Source organism: Podarcis pityusensis, assembly GCF_964106645.2.
Source record: "Podarcis pityusensis genome assembly, chromosome: 5".
Taxonomy (NCBI): Eukaryota; Metazoa; Chordata; class Lepidosauria; order Squamata; family Lacertidae; genus Podarcis; species Podarcis pityusensis.
The window spans coordinates 84,756,745-84,783,572 of record NC_138032.1 but is presented as its reverse complement, the minus strand read 5'-3'; the positions used below and the strand labels follow the sequence as shown (position 1 = coordinate 84,783,572).

At 44.8% G+C, this 26,828-nt stretch overlaps 2 long non-coding RNA genes across 3 annotated transcripts; one reads left to right on the top strand and one right to left on the bottom strand.

Moving 5' to 3' along the window:
• Nucleotides 1-7,300: 7,300 nt before the first annotated feature.
• On the bottom strand, nucleotides 7,301-21,848 carry LOC308478269. The gene is made up of 3 exons (XR_013987003.1): nucleotides 21,744-21,848; nucleotides 10,677-11,368; nucleotides 7,301-7,511 (listed from the first exon to the last, which is right to left on the bottom strand). It is a non-coding gene; the product is annotated as an uncharacterized lncRNA (long non-coding RNA).
• Nucleotides 7,505-23,758, top strand: LOC308478260. 2 transcript variants are annotated; one of them, XR_013986989.1, is made up of 6 exons: nucleotides 7,505-9,996; nucleotides 14,575-14,987; nucleotides 17,923-18,017; nucleotides 19,741-19,825; nucleotides 20,103-21,848; nucleotides 23,619-23,758. It is a non-coding gene; the product is annotated as an uncharacterized lncRNA (long non-coding RNA). The 2 variants fall into 2 exon arrangements; XR_013986990.1 differs by lacking the exon at nucleotides 19,741-19,825 and having other exon boundaries at nucleotides 14,575-18,017.
• The last annotated feature ends 3,070 nt before the right edge of the window (nucleotides 23,759-26,828 follow it).

Genomic DNA, 26,828 nt, shown 5'->3' with positions numbered 1-26,828 from the left:
CGGCTATGAGAGATCACCAAAGAAGAAGAAAGACATAAGCCAATCCCTCATGGCCGACACCATGCAGCTGCAAGACTTTAGACATTACAGCAGCACCCATGGAATGAACCCACAAAAAATCAGCTCCCAGGTCACTGATGTGACATTTAGAGGGTTCCCCAGTGATGGGGACAGTCACGCATTAATATTTTCTGTACTTCCAGTCAGAGGTTCTCAGGGCAGTATAAAATAGCCCATTAAAAGACACGACTCAATACGAGAACCATAAAACCAAAATACCACAAGAAATTAGAAATTAAGATAATCCAGCATTTGCTGAACTGGTGATCATAGGCATGTCCCTGGCTGCAAGGAAAGACGGACTAATGCTGTACATGCTGAGTTAATAGCACTGTAGCTATGAACATGCTGTACATCAAAGCAGAGCCTTAATTACAGCATAATTATCTTTTCATTTATTTTCTTCGGTGAGTAAATTGATACCTCACTAGAACTTTCCCTGAGACTGTAAATTAAACTATCATTAATAACATTATATTTGTCCTAATTTGTGTATCCACGCTCATTTGTCTGGTTTTTATTAGCCAAAGCAAAGTAGGTTTGTAGAAATCTGGCAAATAATCTATTTGTAGAGTGAAGTAATGTCAACTGATCCCCATGATTTGTTTAGTCGTTTAGTCGTGTCCAACTCTTCGTGACCCCATGGACCAGAGCACACCAGGCACTCCTGTCTTCCACTGCCTCCCACAGTTTGGTCAAACTCATGCTGGTAGCTTCGAGAACACTATCCAACCATCTCGTCCTCTGTCGTCCCCTTCTCCTTGTGCCCTCCATCTTTCCCAACATCAGAGTCTTTTCCAGGGAGTCTTCTCTTCTCATGAGGTGGCCAAAGTACTGGAGCCTCAGCTTCACGATCTGTCCTTCCAGTGAGCACTCAGGGCTGATTTCCTTCAGAATGGATAGGTTGGATCTTCTTGCAGTCCATGGGACTCTCAAGTGTCTCCTCCAGCACCATAATTCAAAAGCATCCATTCTTCGGCGATCAGCCTTCTTTATGGTCCAGCTCTCACTTCCATACATCACTACTGGGAAAACCATAGCTTTAACTATACGGACCTTTGTTGGCAAGGTGATGTCTCTGCTTTTTAAGATGCTGTCTAGGTTTGTCATTGCTTTTCTCCCAAGAAGCAGGCGTCTTTTAATTTTGTGGCTGCTGTCACCATCTGCAGTGATCATGGAGCCCAAGAAAGTAAAATCTCTCACTGCCTCCATTTCTTCCCCTTCTATTGGATTTGACATCAGAATGTACATTCTTAATGTACATACGTTTTCTCTTCAAATGCACTTTGGACTGTTGGTAGCTGCATCATCAGTCATCAATTTACAGGTCTGTGGTACAAGTCTATTGCTTCCTCTCGGAATTTTTATCTTCAAAAACTTGAGTTTTTCAGCATAACAAAACTATTTTCAATTCAAGTTTCTCAAGATGAATCCAAAATGGAGGTCTCTCCTTTGTGACTCCACACCTTGGAACTCCCTCACCAGAGATATATGTATGGCCACATCACTGCTGAGCTTAAAAAAGAATCTCTGGGCACATATCTGCAGCACACCCTTAACCATGTATACTCGGGCGACTCAACTAGATTGGTAAAGAAAAAACGTTTTAGATGTGATATAACACTGTAGCACCAGATGGCGCTATGGAGTTCCATTTTTGCCGACGTGATTTTTCTTTATAAAGGTTACAACACATTTTTCCAAAGCGCTTCTTTGATGTGTTAAGATCCAGCCTGGTTCTGCATTCTGCATTCCGGCGGAAGCAGTGGGGCAAGTGGGGCACCGCCTCTTGCTTTTCCACCGCCTGAGGCTGAAGGAATGGGTTTCCAAAATCCCAAAACCTGACTGGGCAGTCAGTCTGAAACAGGCCCCAAAATCCGCATTTTTCCTTCTCCAAGGGAGCATTTCTAAAATGCTTTAACTTGAGCTCTTGAGCCAAAACCCAGCTGTATAAACAAGTGCTCAAAGCTCTCTCCTTTATCAGTCCGTGACGCCTAATGAATGGCCTTGTCCATTCCAAAGTGGAGCAGGGATGACGCATCTGGGTCTTATCTTATACTGAGGCACAGACCTTGTCAGCCACCCGGGAACGGCGCCAGGAGTTGGTGACCTCTTGCTCCAAGATAAGAATATAGGAACAGGAACAGGAACACCCTTTTATGGTCAGAGTACAGGAAGAGGAAAACCCTTTTATGGTTAAGAGTACCGGAGCAGGAACATCTGTGATATCAACCTGCGTGTATAAGCTGACGTGGCTGGATTCCTGGGGGAGGGGGGAGAGGGTGCCTGGAGGATATATATACTGCATGAAATTTCTCATTTCTTTGGACTTGCTGTGGACTGACCATGCAAGTGCCTTCTGCTATCCAGAGAGCAGAATAAACTCTTTCTCTGAATCAACCTTGGTGTCATTTGACTTCCTTCCTCCCTCCCGGGAGCAATGCAGACCCCACCAGTCGGTAAAGTCTAATAAGGCTACAAGGCAGCTGCTTCACCCTGCCTCATAGGTGGGCTGACTCTGGCAGAGTTAGGAGCAAAGTCTTGTTCAAATCTGTGCTTGGGTCAGTTGTGGTGTACTTGGGGAGAAAATGTATTTCAGGCTGGTATGGGTGAATGCTGTCGCTGAATTTTCATGTGTTTTAGTGTATTTTGTAAGCTGCCTGGGTGTATTTTGCAAGCTACCACTCAGTGGATTTGTAACTGGCTGACTGACCGAACCCAAAGGGTGCTCCTCAATGGTTCCTCTTCATCCTGGAGAAGAGTGACTAGTGGGGTGCCACAGGGTTCTGTCCTGGGCCCGGTCTTATTCAACATCTTTATCAATGACTTGGATGATGGACTCAAGGGCATCCTGATCAAATTTGCAGACGACACCAAACTGGGAGGGATGGCTAACACCCCAGAGGACAGGATCACATTTCAAAACGACCTTGACGGATTAGAGAACTGGGCCAAAACAAACAAGATGAATTTTAAGAGGGAGAAATGTAAAGTATTGCACTTGGGCAAAAAAAATGAGAGGCACAAATACAAGATGGGTGACACCTGGCTTGAGAGCAGTACATGTGAAAAGGATCTAGGAGTCTTGGTTGACCACAAACTTGACATGAGCCAACAGTGTGACGCGGCAGCTAAAAAAGCCAATGCAATTCTGGGCCTCATCAATAGGAGTATAGCATCTAGATCAAGGGAAGTAATAGTGCCATTGTATTCTGCTCTGGTCAGACCTCACCTGGAGTACTGTGTCCAGTTCTGGGCACCACAGTTCAAGAAGGACACTGACAAACTGGAACGTGTCCAGAGGAGGGCAACCAAAATGGTCAAAGGCCTGGAAACGATGCCTTATGAGGAACGGCTAAGGGAGCTGGGCATGTTTAGCCTGGAGAAGAGGAGGTTAAGGGGTGATATGATAGCCATGTTCAAATATATAAAAGGATGTCACATAGAGGAGGGAGAAAGGTTGTTTTCTGCTGCTCCAGAGAAGCGGACACGGAGCAATGGATCCAAACTACAAGAAAGAAGATTCCACCTAAACATTAGGAAGAACTTCCTGACAGTAAGAGCTGTTCGACAGTGGAATTTGCTGCCAAGGAGTGTGGTGGAGTCTCCTTCTTTGGAGGTCTTTAAGCAGAGGCTTGACAACCATATGTCAGGAGTGCTCTGATGGTGTTTCCTGCTTGGCAGGGGGTTGGACTCGATGGCCCTTGTGGTCTCTTCCAACTCTATGATTCTATGATTCTAGGACAGTGTGCCCTGAAGGAAAGGTTAGAACTGTTTTAAATAAATAAATACCATGGGACCTAGCATAAATTAGCAAAGCACGGTCAATCCCATTAAAACATGCCATCTACTAAGTATTGCCACATATCAAGTGTCCAATATCTCATAAAGAAATAAAATATCAAACACTGAAAGCCAATGTAATCGTATGTTAGATATGTACATATATCAGCTCTTCAGTGAATATTCAGAGAATATTGAGTGTATTTAGTGAATATTTGAAATAGACATTCGTTAGAGGAGAATTATGGGAAGCAAATGTGCTTCCTCTCTAAATAGCAGTTATTTCTTCTGGACGAAACACTAAACTTTACCAAATTAGTTCTGAAAATAGTTCCAACATGCAGTGTAAAGTGTGCCTACAATTGGTCCTGTGATCAGAAGGGCACTCTAATACAAGCCAACACAACTTGTGAATCTCCAAGTTACATGCAACCCATCAGCCATGTACTGTAGTTTATATACTGTTGGCTTACTATCAAAAGATAATAGAAGTTGATACCTCTGTCTTTACTCGTTTAACTTGCCAGTAGCTGGTCACCTAAACTTATTCTCCTAGCCCAGCTCTGATCTCAGAAGTGAGCTGGATTTGTAAAGTGTAGGCTGGGTCCCACAAGACAAGACACAGTGATGACAGCAAGAACCTTTATTGGACTACATAGCTGGGAAACAGAGGCAAAGCAACTGCTTATATACATTTCTGAAAGCCTGAGCCACTCCCACTCCCAACGTGACTGGCTGTCTAAACTTCCAAGCTGTGAATCATGACTCAGAGTTCAAGGGCTAATGGCAGAGGCCCAAATCCTGAAATGATTGGACATCATGTATCGAATCAGAACACAGGAGCTCAGAGTCCTTAGTCCGGACTCAAGCTCACGCAAACACAGACCACGGTATACATAACAATTTGGAAGCGAAGTTTATGGGACAGAGAACCACTGGGGAGTAAGGCAGCAAAGAGGAATTGGCTCTCCTCATCTGCACTCCTCTTTTTAGGTTAAAATGAGTTACCCTCCTACCCCTCTGGTTTATGCATGAATGAAACAGGCATGTGATGCAATGGTTATTCCCATCAAGTCACTCAAGACACAGGAGATGCATCATCAGGGTCAGGGCCATCTTTAGCAGATGCGGCACTGGGGTGCAAATATCCGCCCAGCGCCCCCAAGTTACCACGGATAGTGTTGGGGTGGCCGTAGCTGCGCACTGTCAGCCATCGGGGGGGCGCAACTCTCCCCCATGCCGCTGTGGGAGAGCAGAGGCTTGGGAGTGAAGTTGCGCCCCTCCCAAGCCTCCTCAGGAGGAGAGCGATCCCCACAGAGGCTTAGGATGGAGGCTTGGAAGGGACACAACTTCACTCCCAAGCCTATGCGAGGATCGCTCTCCTCCCAAGGAGGCTTGGGAGGGAAGCTGCACGCCCACCAGCCTTATGGTTGGCGGGGCGCAGCTGGCAGGCGTGCAGGGAAAGGGGAGGCCGCTGGCAAAGCCATGCAGCTCCCCCACTTGCTGGGGCGCCCCTGAGAGGCCGGTGCCCTGGCGCAACGCACCACTAAACCCTATGGGAAAGATGGCTCTGATCAAGGTCTGCAAGCATCATTGCTTGTGTCCTAAGTTTGGGGCACTGATGCTCCTTCTACTTTGACTGTATCCTTCCTTTCCTTCTTCAGTGGGATTGCAGTGGGGATGCCTTCTGGTGCACAGACAAATGAAAGAAGTCATTCCTAAGAACAGTGAACGGCAGCATTCACTGAAAGTGCTAAATGGGGACAATACTTAAAACATTGCTGAATTTCCAAAGAGCAGCTGTTAGATATTTAAGCCCATCATTCTCTACTGAACATGCATCACATTCATTTTGTGGTGCCGTCATAAAAATGTATGAGAATGTAAATGCTTGAGTGACCCATTAATCTTTTGAGTAGCAAACGTAAAATGTTTTTAACCCTAGCGATGATATAGCCATACTTTATTTTGAATGAAAGCTTTATCATGGATCTGAAGATGTTCTGTGTCTTTCTGGGGTGTATAAATAAGAACAAATTAATATTAAAGTCTGATTGGTATGAAAAGTGTACCGTTCTATAGATTGCAGCACGAAGATGTATTTAGCAAGCCAAAACTACACTCAGCTTCTGATGAGCACGGAAAATCTAATAACAACACACACAGTATGTATGCTCATCATTTATTGAACTCAGCAAAGAGAATGTAGCTATTATCACTATTATCATTTGCTAACTGACTCAGTAACAAATCTGGGCCTTCCAAACCTCTCAATAAAACATTCCCCTTCTTTTTTTATGGGCCAATTTACTAACTGTGCTCCGAGCTGTGTTCTGGTGAGGAAAGGCTCCCCCACTGGTTCTGCTATCACCTACAAGTAGTTTAATGCATATTTGTCCCAGTCAACATTTTAGAAATGGTTTTGATCATATTTTATTAGGTTCAGTTGCATAATGAATCCTCAAAATGAGGGGAGGGCAACCATAAGTGATGCAGGATGTTGCTAGGAAACTTGTGGCTTTTTGTTTAATATGCATCTTCCTCACACACACACCTCTGTATGGTTGCACCTGAAGGCAGCCATGAAGTGCAGACAGAGACAGAGCTTTGTGGCAGAATATTTGCATGCACAAGGTCCCAGAAAACATTAACTTTCTGCTGGAGCAGAGATAAACACATTGCACGCATTTGCACAAGTTTCACCTTAGACGGAAGAAGAGTGTCAGGCCTTATCCACATTTTTGTCTGAGCGTTTTGGGGGGTTTTGCCCCAGAGCTTTCCCCACGAAAACCTACTCTTTAGTGTTCAATCGGAGCAGATGACAATTCAGATTTTCTGCAGATTGCTGCTTGCTCCGATTGAGCTTTAAAGAACAGGTTTTCACAGGGAAAGCTCCGGAACAAACAAACCAAAAAGGGCACATGGACATGTAGCTTTAAAGTGCAAAGCATGCTTGGAAAGAGTGGAGGAAAGCATGAATAAGACCTCACTCTCCTTACCACTTGGCAGAATTATACAGATGACCAAGCTGCCCCAGGGTGAGAGTGCTGTGTTGCCTCTGTCTCCAGCCTAGCAAGATGGGAGGAGGAAATGGAGAGTAGTTACTGCAGCTCTCAGTCTGGGGAGGAGGGGCAAGAGACCTACTCGCACATTTTTGAATCCTTTGGAATGCTGCCATATTATAATACTGAATGAACAGACATAAAAGAAATATGCTGAATCACTCGCTCTCCCATCGTAAAGTAGTCTATAAAAGGTCCGTGTGCCTGGACACACCATTTTTACAAGCAAGCAATTAGCAGAAAGGTGAACTTTAAAGCACGTCTTTCCCATTCCACCTTTGTCCGTTGCTATATTTTCAAGATGATATAAAGAACCCAGCTCAGAATAAATCTTCAGCATTTTAAGGATTCGGTAGCATATACGTAAGGTTAGTTATGAGACCGAACTGAAGACATTCTTTACAGTCACTTTTATATGGTGCTTTTCCACAAGAGCTGTTTTGAGCCCAAAGGGCCACATTGCCACACAAGCAGCCTTCCGGGGACCGTATGCCAAGTGTGAGTGGAACAAGGAATGCAACACTTATCTTCGTACTGTAGGATACAGTCGAGGCACAAGCATTTCCACACATACATCTCTTCAGCCAGGATCATATAACACCGGTCCTGAAAGAACAACATGGGCTCTCAGTATGTTTCCGAGCACAAGTCAAAGTGTTAGTGGTGACCTTTAAAGCCCTAAAGGGTCTCAGCCCTGTATACCTGAAGGAGCGTCTCCACCCCCATCATCCAGCCCAAACACTGAGGTCCAGCTCCAAGGGCCTTCTGGTGGTTCCCTCATTGTGAGAAGTTAGGTTACAGGGAAGCAGGCAAAGGGCCTTCTCGGTAGTGGCACCAACCCTGTGGAACACCCTCCCATCAAATGTCAAGGAGATAGGAAACTATACAACCTTTAGAAGACATCTGAAGGGAGCCCGGTATAGGGACATTATAAATGTTTAATGTTTTATTAAGTTTTTGTACGTGCTGGGCAACCTAGTCAGATGGGCATGGTACAAATAATGAAATTTATTATTATTATTATTATTATTATTATTATTATTATTATTCAGCCAGGCAAACAACAGGCAATAGCAGGGTTCAGTTAAAGTTTCCAGCCAGGCAAAATGACTGGACCAGGGGAGGTGTGGCCTCAGAGAACCCCAATAGTCATACAAGGGGCTACAGTTGACCTCCAGGTTCCCCATCCCTTCTTTCAGCCCAAAGCCTCCTGAAGCATAATCTGACTGTCATAACAGTCCACCCCCTGACAGGTGTTTCAATATTAGGATCTGTCTTTCAGGATTTCAGGATTCAAGCCTCCATTTTCAGGGACTCTGGGGGAAGGAGCTCTGCTCTCATGTTCATCGAGCTACACCCTGTCCCAGAAGGCTCTGCTCCCCTCAGGCTCTGCTTGGCTTCTCTTTGGAAACTGGAAGGTTCAGTCCCATGACCTATGAGGCACCACCCCTCATCTCAAGATTAGATGTTCATACTAGCATTCCCAAGGGCTGAAAGCTTCGAGCAAAGCAACCAGAAGTGGCATTCGATGTGCCTTATAAATGGTGGTGCCTTGAGTGCCTGCCTAGGTTTCTTGGCTATTAGTTGTGTCCCAAGGGAGATGTAACGGCTGCAGAATCATGGCGTTCTGCCTGATGAACAGTTTGGTCTATCTCTATGACTTGCATGCATCAGACATCTACACAAAAGTAAGTTGAACCAGTAAACAATATCACGGAACCTAATTTTCTTTTTTCCCTATGCCAGTGTATCAACTTTTTTTATCTGCCGTGTGTCATTTGTGAAGCATTTTCAAGAATGCTTTTGAGCTGTGCCAGAGCACAATAAGAGCATGACAGCATTATCATTCTAGATAAATGGATGCCTTCAGAGGTGTGCCTACTTATCTGGCCTGTATTAATAGGGCGGGGGTTGATGCAACATATTATCTCTCTTACTTTAAATTACTTCATTACAGCTGGTAAGGCACAGCTTAATCGAGCCCTCTATTTTGTGGCACAGAGCATTTTAGACCATAATCAAAGATCCAAATTGCAGAAAAGCAAGGGAGAGGGGTAGCAGGAATTAACGATGTCAGATGTAATTGTGCTTTCATACATACCCTCACAAACCAACACACAAAATTAGAGCATTTCTAGCTTTTCAAATATATTAAAAGCATTTCTTGCCTGCTGTAGAAACAAAACAAAGGCTTTTATTGACCATGATGGTCCATGGGTGGACAATCCCATGAGTGCTAAGACAAAACTACAAGAGGGTTAGCATGGAATAATAATAATAATAATAATAATAATAATAATAATAATTTATTACTTATACCCCACCCATCTGGCCGGGCCTCCCCAGCCACTCTGGGCAGCTCTCAATAGAATATTAAAAACACAAAAACATCAAATATTAAAAACTTCCCTAAACAGGGTTGCCTTCAGATGTCTTCTAAAAGTCAGATAGTTTCTTATCTCCTTGACATCTGATGGGAGGATGTTCCACAGGGCGGGCACCACTACCGAGAAGGCCCTCTGCCTGGTTCCATATAATTTCACTTTTCACAATGAGGGAACCACCAGAAGGCCCTCGGAGCTAGACCTCCGGTATAGAGGGCTGAAGCCATTTAGGGCTTCAAAGGTTAAACAATTAACATTTGCACATATTTGAATATTTGCAGGAAGACTGCCTCAATTTTACAGACAGGAAACTAAGGGATTTGGAGGTGGGAGAAAAATCAAATGAATTCTGTTAGACACTTACAGCAATATACCACTTGAAACAGTCACAGCTTCCCTCAAATAAACCTGGGAAGGGTAGTTTGTTAAAGGTTCTGAGTTGCTAGGAGACCTTTATTTCCCTCACAGAGCTAGAATTCTCACAGTGGTTTAACAGCCAACCCTCTTTTTCCCATGGAACTCTGTGAACTGCAACTCTGCGAGGGGAAAAGGCACCTCCTAGCACCCTTAGTAAACAACATTTCCCAGTATTCTTTGGGGAAAGTCACAATTGTTTAAAAAGTGGTACAGTGCTGCTTTAAATGTGTAGGACAGATGGCGCGATAGTTGACTGGGAGTTCTTGCACAACAAGGCTACTTCCAAAAAGGTAGGCTTTTTTATGGGATAATACTTGCTCTGATGCAACATCATCTAACCTCCCCACAAACAAATCAGGATGAATCCGTAATACACATGTGTCTAAAAGCACCTTAACTGCAACACTCTTCAACGGGCTTGAACACCTCAACTGCAAACTCATGTCTGAGTCCAGAAAGCCATCCAGCTTGGGGGGGCAGGCTTGGGGGGGGTTATTGTGTTGTTTTTTAATTTTGATTATATGTTTTGTGGTTTTATATTTTGATTTTGTTCTGTGAACCGCCCTGAGACCTCCGGGTATAGGAAGGTTTATAAATTCAGTTAATCATCATCATCAGGCAGAAAGGCAGGGAAGTCAACTCTGAAGTAGACCAGCAGCAACAAAATAAGAACCAAAAAATAAACCCAAGCACTGCCAAATTCATTCACACACTCTCGCCACCCCCATGACTCAAAGCCTTTCACAATTCTCAGTTCATTGAAAGAAACAGACACATAAGGCCCATGGCAGCAACCCCGTCCTGAAGGCTCCTTGAGCAGTGTAGCAGAGATGAAATCAACCACCTACTGTATTGGCCCGAATATAAGCCGCACCCAAATATAAGCCACAACTTTAAAATTCGGGGGGGGGAGGGGGAAAAGACCATCCCCAAATATAAGCCGCTCCCTTAAAATTCCACAGGCACTCACCCCTTCTGTTTTATCATATGTCTGTTTCAGCAGCGATATCATAAAAGCCAATTTTTGTAAGGTCGCGAATATAAGCCGCACTTTAACTTTTCATGGTTGGAATTTTTGGGGAAAGTGAGGCTTGTATTCAGGCCAATACTGTATGATGACAAAGTGGGTGGGTCCTCATCAGAGGGTCACAAAAGGGGTTACAGCCAGGGCATCAACAGTAGCGGCACTGGGTGAAAGCAGCCACCCATCACACAGGCAAAGAGTCAAGGCTGACATGAGAACCTCTAGTCAGGCCAAGGCAGTAGACATTGGCTACTAGGATGAGGGTTGAGCCATGCTTAGGGTACATGAAAACCATGGTCCACCACAACCAACTCAATCCACAGTCCTTTGGATGCCAGCTCAAAACGGATTCAATCTTGTATCTTCAGGTTTTTTCCCCTTCTCCTCTTCCTCTTCCCCCATCCCCATGGGTGAATACTGATAAAATCTCATTGTAATCAGAGGTGCAGAAGGAGACGAAAGATTCCTTTCTCGCTGAACCTAAGGAAAGACCCTCAAAGTAAATGTGATCGTGGCTTTGGCACCTGGGAAGGCAAGCACGTTCAACTGATCACTTAGCAAAGGTTAATGCTGGCCGTCACTGGAACAAGCTGATGAAGCCATGATTAATATACTCCGTGTTTGCAAGTGCAAGCGCCCTGCAGAAAATACAAATAAAGCAAAGGGATTTTTCAGGGTGATTACATTTAAATTTCACAGTTGATGAAGCAAACCCAAAAATCTCTTTTTGCACACATGCTAGTTAAAGGCTCCTGACATTTAACAAGTTGTCTAGTGAAGTATAGCGGCTAAGAAACTGAGCTGGGAAGTTCGTGATTCAAGTGTCTCCACTCACATGAGCTCAGTAGGTGGCTTTCAGCAACTCATCGCCTCTCATTTTAGTCTGCCCTCTCCACCTGTATTATCGAGTTCGTATTAGTGGCCTACCTTGCAGATAATTCTACAGGAAGTGCAAAGGACACTCAAATGTGCTGTACAGTGGTACCTCGGGTTAAGTACTTAATTTGTTCCGGAGGTCCATTCTTAACCTGAAACTGTTCTTAACCTGAAGCACCACTTTAGCTAATGGGGCCTGCTGCTGCCACTGTGTCGCCGGAGCACAATTTCTGTTCTCATCCTGAAGCAAAGTTCTTAACCCGAGGTACTACATCTGGGTTAGCAGAGTCTGTAACCCGAAGCATATGTAACCCAATGTACCACTGTACATAATCCCCCCCAACACATCATAGGGATGCTGGCTCCATTGGTTAAAGCACGGTGCTGATAACCCCAAGGTTGCAGGTTCAGTCCCTGCATGGGACCGCTGCATATTCCTGCATTGCAGGGGGTTGGACTAGATGATCCTCAGGGTCCCTTCCAACTCTATGATCCAATGTCAAAAAATTAACAAGTTTCTAAACTTGAGGCCCTCTTTGAACTTGAGGATCTGGACTACCGGTAAATGCTTTCCTGGCCACTCCCTGATAGGCCCTGAGTGTCCCTTGAAAAAGAGGGAGAAAGATGGAAATGTGGGAGGTGGGTACTGTCTGTACTTGAGCAGCTAGGATGCTGCTCTTGGAAGTGATAGTTTGGGATGGGGGAATATGTACAGGGAGGTTTAAAGTTCTCCCTTCCCTCACTAAACTCCACACATCAGCTCTATGCCAATGCAACTCCCATGCTGAGAACTGGCTGCCAGCTCCAGCCCTGAGCCTTTTGCAATATAGAGCACAATAAAGCAAAGGAGGTGGAATATGCCAAACACCACCCCAAGGCTCCTATCCCAGACTGGCTGGAGCCCTAAACAGGAGCTATGCTGTTAGACTGGAGGCCAGGGAATTCACTGCAACATCTTGTCAAGATGGATTCCTCACTCCCATATAAACTTTCCTTCTTCCCTCAAAGCGCAAGGTGACGCAAATATTCCTTTTGGATATTAAGCACTTTTTAATTTACAGCAAAACTGAAACCTTCTTCCCCCAAATAGCTGCCTTGACTTTCACGGCGAAGTAGATGCCATCGTGAATTAATTTATATGAAGGGCGGGTTTATAACTGCTAACTTAGCATCATGTCTTACAACAATTATTTTTTAAAAATCTTTTAAAAGCGGGCAGTAAATTTAAGTGCTTTTTAACAGCTGGCTTCAAAGGCCATCACCCCATATCAGATATTCAGTAAATCCTCTACTGAGACAGTGAGTGGTTACATCATGCCAAAGACTGTTTTAATTGTTCGATTTTGAAATAAAACGCCAGGTGTTAATTGATTTTTTTTCATGATAGCTTTTAGCACTGTAGTTAATAAAAGTTTTGGGCCTTCTAGCCAAATACTTAAAGCATTAATACTGAGAAACTACAGTGAATTTGGGGGTTAGGCCCTAATCTCTAAAATGTCATCTTTATGGCTGCCTGTCTATTAGTTGTATACCTGAAGCTTCCTACAATCATCTGATGATAACGAGCACGCTTGTTTTTAATTGCATGCACTCTTTACCATTGGACTGAGAACAAGCTGCTTCCATAGGATCTAGTAGCTGGCGCACTCAACTAAATAATTTTAGAAACCTTAATTAAAATATTGGTGTATAAATTGCTCTCAGAGAAAACCTGCTCACATTTTAAATGAAGCAAATAATTTTAGGGTATGCTCCTATCCTATGCTGAGGATGCACCAGCAATAAGTGTCAGCAGTGCTTTTTTTCCCCTAAAAAAAATTGTGTAGGGGTACTCTCATTTTGACTCAAGAAAAATCACCATTTTATAGTTCAAATCAGGAAAAATAAATACAGTAAATGGACAAAAGTACAAAGATTCACAAAATGTTTAGGGGTATACGTACCCCCAGAAAAAAGCACTGGGTGTTAGCTCCTGGAGGCTGAGACACTTCCCCCCCCCCTTTTTTTTTAGGGGGCGATGCCCTCTCAATGTTCAGAAGTGTTTTGGCTCCACTGCCTGGCTCCTCACAACTTCATATGTGTGGTGTCAGGATGTTGCACAACATCGTGTGCATTATGTGAGGACATCGTGTTGGGCCCAGGGGTGAAGGAAGGCTAGCCAGCACCTGGTGTGGGGTGTCAGGGGCGGGGCAAACTGCCCAGTGGCACATGCAGGGTGGTTTGCCTACGGTGCCGCTTGAGCCCTGTATGGACAGCAGCAGGATCCTCCGCATGCAGCAGCGGCGCGATGGCGGCTGCTTGCGCCACCACCGCACCTGGCGGCAGCAGGGCAAGCCCCCTGCAGGGTGCCTTCTTGTCTCCCCCCTCAGAGATAATAATAATAATAATAATAATAATAATAATAATAATATTTATACCCTGCCCATCTGGCTGAGTTTCCCCAGCCACTCTGGGTGGCTCCCAATCAACTGTTAAAAACAGTACAGCATTAAATATTAAAAACTTCCCTGAACAGGGCTGCCTTCAGTTGTCTTTTCAAGATAGGATAGCTATACGTCCCTATACCAGGCTCCCTTCAGGTGTCTTCTAAAGGTTGTATAGTTTCCTATCTCCTTCACATCTGAAGGGAGGGTGTTCCACAGGGTGGGTGCCACTACTGAGAAGACCCTCTATCTGGTTCCCTGGAACCTCACTTCTCGCAATGAGGGAACAGCCAAAAGGCCCTTGGCGCTGGATCTCAGTCTCCAGGCTGAACGATGGGGGTGGAGACGCTCATTCAGGTATATAGGACCGAGGCCGTTTAGGGCTTTAAATGGCACCTGGAGCGAACTGGCCCCCCGCCCCCTTCCTCCGCCACTGGTTGGGCCCTCTCAATCATCTTGAGAAGCTGGAGCCGGATGTTGTTGGCCAGTCAATAAGGATGGTCTAGGAAACTTGGAGGTTCCTCTCTCTCTCTTCCCTTTCCCAGGCAGACATCTCAGTCTCCTGTCCAAGCTGAATTGCATCACAACACTTCCAACACCTTCGCCTGTGAACCCTTTCTGTTCTCGTGGGTTTGCTAAAAGGAGCGATGAAATGTTCTCCTGCTGAGCATCTGTGTGATCTTGTTGTGTTACTGCCACTTACTGGGATTCAAGCGAGGCAGAGCTCCGTAAGCCAGAGCGGCTCAGAAACTTTGCCCATCCATTCCCCCTTTATTAACTCTGACTGCCCTCGCTGCTTTAGAACTCACTTATCACTCCCAAGGATCAACTTGGATGCTGTACTATAACACAATTTATTCTCTTGGTGACTGCATTTCTCTCTGAGAAGCACAGGAATGAATGAACATGGAACTCTATTAGGCCACATCAAAAGCACTGAACATCATCAGGAAACAAGGTAAGGATAAAATGAAACCATTTCTTAGGGACCGATAAAATGACTTACTCGAGTCCCAAAGACTAATCCAGACAACTTGCAATGAAATGCACTAGAACTCCCAACAGCTGCAGCTGACAAGTTAGCAATAGTAGGGTATTTTGGTGGCATTTGTTTTATGCATTTTGTATTCCCCTATCCCAGGGGAAGGAGGAAATATATTAATTGTCAGTGAAGTGAAGTTTACCTTACCTGATAGGTACTCTGTTTGCAGTTATGTATGTTGGCTTGCAGTGTACCTACTGCACCTTAAAACTGAGATACCAGAATGAAATTTTATACTGTATACGAGCTCAAGACAATATTCTGTCCTAGAATAAAATACTAGATCAACACACTCCACATTTCAAGGGGTAGAGGAAAAGTCACTAAACACATTGCATCAGGTGGGAGCTGCAACTAAATGTTGCGTATGGAAACGCTTGTTTTTCATGTTCCAGCTAACCAGGGAAGCCCTTTTCCAGCATACTTCATTCCATTCCCCCTCCTTTGCCATTTTCCATCCCTCACAACAGCATGTTCAGTCCTTACTGGACTGTATTGGGGAGATTCTTCACTCCACCCCTGTTGTTTCCCCCCTAAAACCTTTTTCTGTATTTGCAAACCTAGGGGTTCCAGTCCCTCTGAATGTGCTAATGCCTTTTGGCTATGTATCGTAACTCAAGAGCATGAGTTAGCTATTCATATATAAGTTTGATGATATGGCGATGCCTACTCTAAAGAGGGAAACACTGGAGTGAAGTTTAGTGTGTGTATTCAGGTCACAATTCTATGTATAAAAGCAAAGTGTTGGTCCAAAAGCAGGGAGGAAACCCTCCAAAATCCTCAATTAGTACTGACCAAAATGGCGCAGATGTCTTATCAGGCAAGACGTTCAATATAACGAGTCAACCTGAGGCAATACTAATACTAATCATAATCACATTTGTACCCCACCCATCTGACTGGGTTACCTCAGACACTCTGGGTGGCTTCCAACACACATAAAAACATAATGAAACATTACACATTAAAAGGCTTCCCTATACAGGGCTGCCTTTAAATGTCTTCTAAAGGTTGTATAGTGACTCATCTCCTTGAAATCTGCTGGGACGGCTTCCCACACGGTGGGCGCCACTACCGAGAAGACCCTCTGCCTGGTTCCCTGTAACTTCACTTATTGTAGTGAGGGAACATCCAGATGGTCTTCGGTGCTGGATCTCAGTGTCTGGGATGAACAATGGGGGTAGAGATGCTCCTTCAGGTATACAGGGCTGAAGCACTTTGAATTTTGCTTGGAAATGTACTGGGAGCAATTGTCTCAGGCACAGGGAAGTTGTGAACTGGCAGCAGGGCAGGAAATTTGCTTGCCTCCTTATTACACACATGCCTGACCGCCAGCCTGCCTTCCTACTCCAGCTATAGCCAGTGGCCACCCACCTGACCAGGCTCTCTGCTGCCTCTTCCACCCTCTCACTGCCTTGCTCCAAGGGAGGACAGCAGCATGTGCTAAAACCCCTGTTTGACCCCTGCGCACCCATCTTCAAAGGTGGGTGGGGAAATGTAAAATGCGTTGCATTTTAAAAGGCCTCTCCTAGTACAGTGGTACCTCGGGTTAAGTACTTAATTTTTTCCGGAAGTCTGTACTTAACCTGAAACTGTTCTTAACCTGAAGCACCACTTTAGCTAATGGCTGCCGTGCTGCCAGAGCACGATTTCTGTTCTCATCCTGAAGCAAAGTTCCCAACCTGAAGCACTGTTTCTGGGTTAGCAGAGTCTGTAACCTGAAGCGTATGTAACCCGAGGTACCACTGTATCGTGACAAGTTCTGATGGCAGAAATCCTCTCCTTGGCCTGTATTAAAACTATGCTTACCACTAATGCTTCCCATACATTACAGAGCAAATGAGAGGGAGAAATGTAATTAGAAATTAAAATGTAAGATTCCAGTATTCACACAGGCATATATATCCAGGATGTTTACATTATAGAGCTAGAGGGAAACAGATGCACTTAAAAGCATAAATGGTTTTCCAAAATGCAAATTAGTAGGCAGCTTGCACAGAGCAGAGCTACTTGAAGCCAATGGGATTCACGCACCCTAACGAGGCACAGGATTGCACCCTCTGTTTTTTTGCCACCCTTAAAAGGGGACAGGGACAGTCTGTATTTAAGCCCCTTCTGAATTTCTGAGCTAGTGCTCTCATTCGGACCTTTTTTCTTTGAGAGAATACGTCATCATTTATTCTATTAGAAAATAAATGTAAGGATATATTGTGGAATTTGCATTCCATTACCTTGGTTTGCATGCCATAAAACATTTATTACACCCTTGGGCTACAGGCTTAATAATGACTGGGTGAAATGCACTAATGTGGTATTGGCCTTGCTATAGAACAAAAGATTAATGTTCTTTGATGTTACCCAGCTAATAGTTGGGCTCACCAATTTGTCCCTTCAAAAGACATTACAGTCATTGAGACAACCCCACTAAGAAGAAAGGAAGCAAAAGAAGACTGAAGTCGAGCCATAAACTGAAGCTCCCTGAAACTATGTAAAAGTTTACATGGGATTTTTCTATCCATGAAATAAATAAAGGCCTAGTTTAGATTATACTCCCCACCCCCAAGCATGGCAGCGAAGTGAGACGTAAGCTCTCGCCCCATCCACTCAATGCACCTCTCCGGCTTCAAAGACCACACGTGTGGGGATCCAGACACCCCTTTGAAATTAAGAGGTATCTTCTTATGAGCAGGAGAATTTGATGGCTATATTGGAATTTTCAGATCTATAGACAGGCTTGAGATGACAGTGATAGTCCCAGACCCTCTCAGCTTCTTGTCATATAATTAAATTTAGTTGCTTCTTGTAAAGATAAAGCTGTGTAACATTTTTTTTCCATGCTGTTTCTCCTCAGAATGCAAGAGGAAGAAACTTCCAACAAGAGCAGCCAAATCCAACATATATGTTTCTCATAAGTGTCCCATGCTGTTTAATCAGGTTCAGGTAAAGGTAAAGGTAAAGGTAAAGGTAAAGGTAAAGGTACCCCTGCCCGTACGGGCCAGTCGTGACCGACTCTGGGGTTGCGCGCCCATCTCGTTTAAGAGGACAGGGGCCAGCGCTGTCCAGAGACACTTCCGGGTCACGTGGCCAGCGTGACAAAGCTGCTCTGGCGAGCTAGCACCAGCGCAGCACACGGAAACGCCATTTACCTTCCCGCTATAAAGCGGTACCTATTTATCTACTTGCACTTAGAGGTGCTTTCAAACTGCTAGATGGGCAGGAGCTGGGACCGAAAGACGGGAGCTCACCCCGCCGCGGGGATTCGAACCGCCGACCATGCGATTGGCAAGTCCTAGGCACTGTGGTTTTACCCACAGCGCCACCCGCTGTGGCGGTTCATTCCCAGGTAAATGTGCACAGTGGCGCATTGTGCAATCTTGTTGCAAAATGTTCGTTGCCTAATCTCCACAAAGTGGATATTTTCCCTAAATCTCTCCTGCTGAAAGGAACTAGACTTGTGTATTTATCCTTGGCTGAATCATTCACTTAAGCATGAAAACTGAACATACACAGAGGCACTGCTATTCCAATTGCTTTGTTTTTCAGATTCCAGAATGTAGAGTGTTTGAAGCTCAGGATTCCATGTCCTGGTTGTATATACAGTGGTACCTCAGGTTACATACGCTTCAGTTACAGACTCCGCTAACTTTGCTTCAGGATGAGAACAGAAATAGCGCTTCAGGTTAAGAACAGTTTCAGGTTAAGAACCGACCTCCAGAGCATCAGAGACATCACCTTGCCAACAAAGGTCCGTATAGTTAAAGCTATGGTTTTCCCAGTAGTGATGTATGGAAGTGAGAGCTGGACCATAAAGAAGGCTGATCGCCGAAGAATGGATGCTTTTGAATTATGGTGCTGGTGGAGACTCTTGAGAGTCCCATGGACTGCAAGAAGATCCAACCTATCCATTCTGAAGGAAATCAGTCCTGAGTGCACACTGGAAGGACAGATCGTGAAGCTGAGACGCCAATACTTTGGCCACCTCATGAGAAAAGAAGACTCCCTGGAAAAGACCCTGATGTTGGGAAAGATGGAGGGCACAAGGAGAAGGGGACGACAGAGGACAAGATGGTTGGATAGTGTTCTCGAAGCTACCAGCTTGAGGTTGACCAAACTGCGGGAGACAGTGGAAGACAGGAGTGCCTGGCGTGCTCTGGTTCATGGGGTCACAAAGAGTCAGACATGACTGAACAACAACACCACTGTATACTGTTTTGGAGCCACAGCGGAACTGTCTCTCGTAGGTGTGTGTTCATGCCACTGAGGAAACAAAAGCGAAAGGGATCAGCTGAACTGCTTGGTTCTGTTCCAAAACATTTTGGTAGAGAATATAATTTCTACATTCTGCCAGTGCTTTTTTGGGGTGGGGGACACAGGGGTATGCATACCCCTAAACATTTTGTGAATCTTTGTACTTTTGTCCATTTACTGTATTTATTTTTCCTGATTTGAACTATAAAATGGTGATTTTCTTGAGTCAAAATGAGAATACCCCTAAACATTATTTTAGAAATAAAAAAAAGCACTGCATTCTGCTCCACCAAAACCATGCAAATGGGTTAGGGGGCATAATTGATTCCACAGTCCACTCTGGAAATGGCGCTATCACTGGTAGCTTCCAAATTTATGAAGAAAGGCATCACAAGGTTGCACTTATGAGTGTTTGTTTCAGGGTAGCCTCGGATGCTCAAAGACATTCAGCAGGCTGAGGAAGGCATGATCCTGGCAATCATGCCAGAAGCCTCTGGGCATATAAGGTAAGGCCCATCTCCAAGGCTATTTTGAGAACAAACCTGGAACCTCCTAGAAACTCAGCTTTACCCTCTGCCGGAACATGGGACTATGGCCGTTGCAGAAAAATAATAATTGGGAGTCTCTCTCAGCCCCTCAGTCTGCTGCTGTTGTCCAAACAGCTTTGTTAATATTCCAGAACATACAATTTCCCCATTTTAGATTTATGAGCTGCGGCGGGTCTTGACAGCGTGACCGTTTTGCCATTTGTTTCCCTCACAAGTTCCCCCTCCATTTCTCCAGCCGTGAGATCCTTCTGAGAACTCCTCCCTCCATCGCCCGTCCTTCGCTGGCTCTTGCTCAAGAGGCTAACAGGCAGTAATGGAATGCTGGGCAGCCATGAGAGGCGAGATTCCATCGCCCTGCATATTGCTGACCACGGATGCCAGCTCAGCACATCTTGATAACTCATAACCCCTTGCCATAGGTTTTTATAGAGTGCCTGGTCTATTGTAAATCACTAACTCTCTGTCATCGACCCAGCTCCATCCCTGATTCATAGCATCAGGAATTAAACTACTGTCACACTGTGTGGAGAGAAGATAACCATTTATGGCACCAGTATAATAAAAACAAAACAGGGGGAAAAACAAAACAAAAATAGACTGTCTTGGAAGCAATGAATTATGGACCAGCCTCAAAGGTCAAATTATTATCTTGAATTTCTTTATTTAAGCAACCCAAACAAATATTTCTTCACCCTCAAACCCCCATGATTTAAAGATGAATGACAAGTTATACAGGCTTGCCTCTTACCACAAGTGTTTATTTTGGATGGCCCAATACCGAAGGCCACTTCATCTTTAAGACATTCTCACATTCTGAACTCTGGTTTGGCTGAGTGAAACCGATGGCTTTTCATTCTCTTGTTGTTTGTAGCACAATATCTCCCTTGAACATTGAGACTTCAGAATGAAGGTTGGTGTGCACATTCAGGACATCACAACATTTCCTATTTGAACATCAGCAACCTCCCCCCCTCCATAGTCCTGTCTCTTTTTCTACTCCTTCAGATGTGGTGGCCATTTTGTGTTATGCCACACCCTCATAGCAGCCTGTTTGTGGCTGGCGCCCACAGCACTTTTTGAAAATTCCAAATGCCCATTGGCCCAAAAAGGTCAGTGACCCCTGGTTTAAGCAAAGCAAAATCCCCACAAGCCCAGGATGTCATGAGCAACTGCTGCTTGTTTCAAACCACATTCAAAAGTTTCAAGTTTCCACCTTATGGGCGTGAAAAATCGGGGAAGTGTATGTAAATCCAAGACCAACCATGGTTTGTTCATACTGCAGCCAACCATGGTTTCTTGTTGCCCGTGAATCAGGCTAGTGCCTTTCTTCCTATATACATAAAAGTGTAAGACTGTCGTCATGCTGCAGCTCATGTGGCTGCTGATAGGTGGCTATGCCAGCTCCAGTTAAATGCAGCTGCAGCAAGGTTTAACAGAGGGGAGAGGCACTTCACAGAGCAATTTAGCAAGCTGCTCTGAGGAGCACCTCCCTGCTCCCTTAAAATGGGGGATTTGGGGTGAGCTATGAGGGGATAAGTGAAGGGGTGGGTGAGTAGTGAAAGAAGGGGATTTGTTCAGGTGTGGGGAAGGGCAGTTGGCAAGCAGGTTGAGGTAGGGGAGTCCATTAGAACCACAGCAGACGTTTGGTGCCACAAAATGAAATTCTGTTTGTGACAGGGATCAGACATTTTAAAAACATGTTCTCTGGGCCGGAGGCATGCAGTAGCTTTTAGGTGTCCAAAATGAGACTTCACGCCCTGTGATACACAAACATGCACCATGTTCTCTTGCCTCCTGTCAAACAGGCTTTTCAGGAGCATGGCAAACACCCATAAAGCCAAGAAACAATTGCCAATACTGGAATGAGCATACATACCACAGTCAATTGTATCACCTGCAAGTTACTCTGGAGAAAAAACAAGCCCTCTTCTGCTTTCAGTCTCAGTTCTGTGATAGACCACTCGTCACGTGGGTTTTCTCCGTATCTTGAAAAGAAGCGAGCTCATTTTAATCAATAACAAAGGCTAGACATTTTGTTGTTGAAAGCTACAGAACACAAAAACATGGGAGTTTTAATTAAAGGCTCTGCATGTCTTTAATTAATACTGTTTGCCAACAAGAATGTCTTATTGAGTGTAAATGGTGGATTTGTTGATGCTATAACTCAAGCCAAACCTTCCCCACAAAGAAGTCATGTTAGCAACTGTAATTTAACAGGGAACATGGAGTGCCATAACTAGACAGTTCTGGTTCAAATAATATGCCCCCACTCCACCCCTGGGAACCCCTAAGGGTGAATTAAGAAAGGCTGTTGATGTGAAAGGTTACTGCTGCTGAAATGACAAGTTCTCACTGTTCAGGAAGGCTACTGTTGTTGCTTGAAGGTGTGGTGCAAAAGTGTTGCTGCTCTCCAACGCTGCACACCAAATCTCTCCCCCCCCCCCCCCGTTTCCCCATCTCCCACCAGCAGTGTGCAGGGGTTCAGTGTGCAAAACCGCAGCAGCATGAGTGTGCCTGACCTGAGACCCTTTCTTCGACTGTGAGCAAGCCGGTATCTGATTATTCATCCAACATTTCAAACATGTGCCTAATTTCCCCCTGAAACAAACCATGGGCTCAGGTTTCGATAGGAAACTAAGCCACGCTATGGCTTAGCTCCTAGCAGCACGACAGCAGCAAGAGCAAAGGAGCAGAGGCGGTTTGAGGGTAATTCAACCGGTGCAGCTGCAATAATGCTGTAGAAAGTCTACTACTGCGGAAGAGGAGCAAAGCACCTGCAATTTTGACCTGTGCATCGGCACGCTGCAAATTCACCTTCAGACCATAGTTAAGCTTAACTATGGTTTAAGGTGGCATGTGAATCAGGCCAGTTAATGGGCCTGGTTTTTCAGCATGGGCAGGACTTACTTCAGAATATTTCTTTTTTTATTTAGTGGCATTGTGTCTTATTTGTTTGTTTGTTTGTTTTGTGTGTGTGTGTGTCCCTCCAAAGTATCTAGCACAAGAAGTTTTGTATAGTTCGCTTCCAGATTGGTTAAGCTAGAAACGTTTTGCTGCTTGTTTACTTCTCTCCTCTTACTTAACACACGCACTCTCCAGTCTTCGTAATTTTGAATATCCAGCATTTCCACATATACACTCCCAATGCTTCCTGATGTGATGTTCCAGGAGGCTGCTGCTTGAAATTAATTGCAACTAATTAAACAGGATACAGTTAGAAGGACAATTGGACAATGGTGCCCTGGAGATTGCTTCATTCCCAAAGGCATTAGCAGCTGGCACTTGCACTGGTTCAAGCCCACAGGAAGGTGCTATATATCATAATGTCATTTTACATTGTTATTTTTCTGAAAGCAGCAATTTCAAAGTCTCCAGTGAACCTTGAGCAACTTCACGCTAAAAAGAAAAATGTTACTGTTCAAGATCTGTATATATATATACATATATATATATATATATATATATTAAAGATCCAAAGGAATTGCCTGGCAAGACTGGTAGCATTAAATTTCTCCCATTATTTGCATGTAATATGTAATGTTGTAGTAAAAGGCTAACAAAGCATTTAGGCTGCAACCGGGATCATTGATTTTTTTTATTTTTATTTTTGGGTGTCTTTGTTCAAATGTGGTCTAGCACTCTCAAGAAAACCATACCGTGCAGCAAATTGCCTGTGGCACCTATTTACAGTAAATCAGTAGTGTCATCTTGGTTTCTGTTTGGGGGGTGGGGGGCTTTCAGTTGGCTAAAGCAAATGAATACTCACAATGCAGAGGAAGGGCTTTTTCATTCTTCTTCTTTTTTTTTTAGTAGCACACTGGAGATGTGGCATAAGGCTCAATTTCATGCTGGGATGAAGGCCAGGCATTTCAGGAATCATGAAAACAAGCCCTGTAACCAATGCAAGCATGGAGCTAAAGAGCTTCTTTGATATGCTGCCTTGCTGCTATAAGGAGAAGCATTGAGAGTACTAAAATTAGCTTTTGACCTACGTCCCAGAGCAACCAATCCCCATGGCCACGCAACCCTTACTTAGCAAACTTTGCTCTAAAATTCCATACAATAGCCTATCTTGTGACTAGAATAGTGTGGAAGGATGGCCTGAAAATGCTCCTTGACAGGCTACTTTTAGATGACAGGAAGGCTTTGAAAGAGGAACTGACTCTAGGATTCGTGGCTGAACTTGGTACCGTGATAGCAGAGTTTTCCCATGGAAAATGGCTTCTCTAGTAATGTCAGGATCAGGACCCTCAAGGTCAGGAGTAAGCAAGCTGACAGCCATGTGGGAGGCTGGATTCATATGGTGTCATTGAAAACAGTCAATGGTTTGGTTGTCAGAGTGACAATCAGGGCATACCCCCCAACATTTCTCCAGTGAAAATAGGGGTGTCCTCTTCCATCATACGGGGCGTGGGTGACGCTGTGGGTTAAACCACAGAGCCTAGGGCTTGCCAATCAGAAGGTCAGCGGTTCGAATCCCAATGACAGGGTGAGCTCCCGTTGCTCAGTCCCAGCTCCTGCCAACCTAGCAGTTCGAAAGCACGTCAAAGTGCAAGTAGATAAATAGGTACCGCTCCGGCGGGAAGGTAAACGGCGTTTCTGTGTGCTGCTCTGGGCCAGAAGCGGCTTAGTCATGCTGGCCACATAACCCGGAAGCTGTATGCCGGCTCTCTCGGCCAATAAAGCGAGATGAGCGCCGCAACCCCAGAGTCGGTCACGACTGGACCTAATGGTCAGGGGTCCCTTTACCTTTACCTTATTCCATCATAAAATTAGTAATAATAATTTTGTTATTTATCCCCCCCCCCCCCCGTCTGACTGTGTTGCCCCAGCTGCTCTGGGTAGCTTACAACATATATATAAATATAATAAAACATTGAACAACTTCCCTATACAGGGCTGCCTTCAGATGTCTTCTAAAGGTTGTATTTACCTCCTTGGCTTGGAGGTCTTATAATGCCATACCCTCCAACATTTCTCTGATGAAAACAGGGACTTCCTAAGGAAGAGCAGGACATTCTGGGATCAAATCAGAAACTGATATGGCTTCTGTAAATCCAGGACTGTCCCTGGAAAACAGGGACACTTGGAGGGTCTGTTAGGGTGACAATTGGCCAGAGGCAAGAACCGTAGTCCAGGCAAGCAGCCATTCAGGTTTCAAAGTGTCAGCTACTGTGGTGGCAAGTAAGCGCTCAGCCCAGCAAATAAATCAGCCTGGTTCCTTAGCCTGAGGAGGTGGCCCCAGTGCTCAGTCTATTGATGGGTCTTGCAATGCTGCCTAAAAGGCACCAATCGACCTGCAAGTTCTTCCATCAGTATGGAGGTATAGGAGGACTGGCGCTGGAGCCTGGCCTTCAGAAGTCCCACTTTGGCACATCAGGAGGTCATTGTGTCAGTTGGAGCATGAACAAATAAGGAGCTTGTGCTGGTGAAGATTAGCGTGTGCTCCACAGCACTCTGTAGAAGGAGGAATCGGCATGAATTCAGAAAATGGCATTCTCTCGTCAGCAGAAGTTAGGCCGTTGAAGATGTATTGAGGACACCTCCTGCATTTTGGCAGCTGCGGCAAACCCCAAAATGGTGTCCCCCCCTCCCCACCAGGGAAGAAGGGGTAAGGAACAAGGGGAGAAGAAAGGTAGACATCAGGATCTGCTGCCTCTGGGGACCCTGCCGCCTGAAGCAGTCACCTCACCATGCCTCATGTATGGTCCAGCCCTGACTGAGGAGCATATGAAGCTGTCATAAGCAGAGTCAGTTCATGGACCCATTTAGTTCTGTTCTGTACATTGTGTCCAGGGTCTTTCTTAGCCCTGCCTAGAGATCTCGAATCTGGGACTTGAGCTTATGGCCTGTGCTGCCAACTTCTACTTCTTCTATTTCTCTGTCTCTGTCTCTCTCTCTGAAAAAGCCCTTCCCCCTCATGCTACCTTTTGCATGGTGGCTTCTTGCACATGAAACAGAGCCGTCGTTGAAATGACATCACCATGTTAAGTCCTCCCCTCTCTCATGTCAGGCATAAGGTTGTTCAACATCAGCACCTTGTGTGTTTTCCTGCCCATAAATGGCTGCTTTGGAGCAAGGATGGATGGGAGAAATGGATGGTGTGATGGAACCACAGAGCTCATTAAGTGACACTCTGTGTCAGGGTGTGAGGAAGAGAATTTGGCATGAGGTTGCCATATCTGGCAATGGCTTCATGTCTTGTCTAATCTGTACTTCACGTGTTTTACAGAGATTCCGGTGTGGCTAAGGATTTTTTCATACATTGCACCGAGAAACACATCTGCATTCCTTATTGATTTTTGTGTCACATGTGATGCTGTGAGAACCGGGAAGAAAAATCAAATGTGCATCCCAGCCAACGTTGGTCTTTGCATTTGCTTTAGGAACTTATTTAAAACAAAGCCAATTTAAGCCCCATGTGTGGAAATGACCTAAGTCAGAGGGAATAGTATGCAGGCTGTCATTCCCCATTGCAGCAATTACAGGATTAAAGCAATCAGGAATAATTGATAAAGCTTAGGAAATGACCTTGGTTAGCCTATTGATGCACTCACAAAGAATGCCAAATCACAAAGAATGTCAAAGCGCATCATGATTAAGGTTGCCAGTTAGCAACACAGAGAATCTGAGTGTCTCTTCAGCAACTTTGAGGCCGCCAAAGGCAAAACACAAATAATGGCATTTATTATTATTATTTTATTATTTATTGCCTCTGTTATCCCACTCTTTAGCATGCAATCGGCATGGGTTTAGCACAGATTGCAGGGATCAGGTACACTTATTCTGTGCACCTGACATTCACAAATCCCACCCTATACAATCACAACCTTAATCAGGTCTGGAAGGAAGACGGTTCAATACTTGGGAAGCAGACAGACACTAAGAATGTTCTCCTCGTGTGAGTTCATAGAACAGAATATGCTCTTACGCTGCATTCATTGATTTTCTTTTTCAGTCC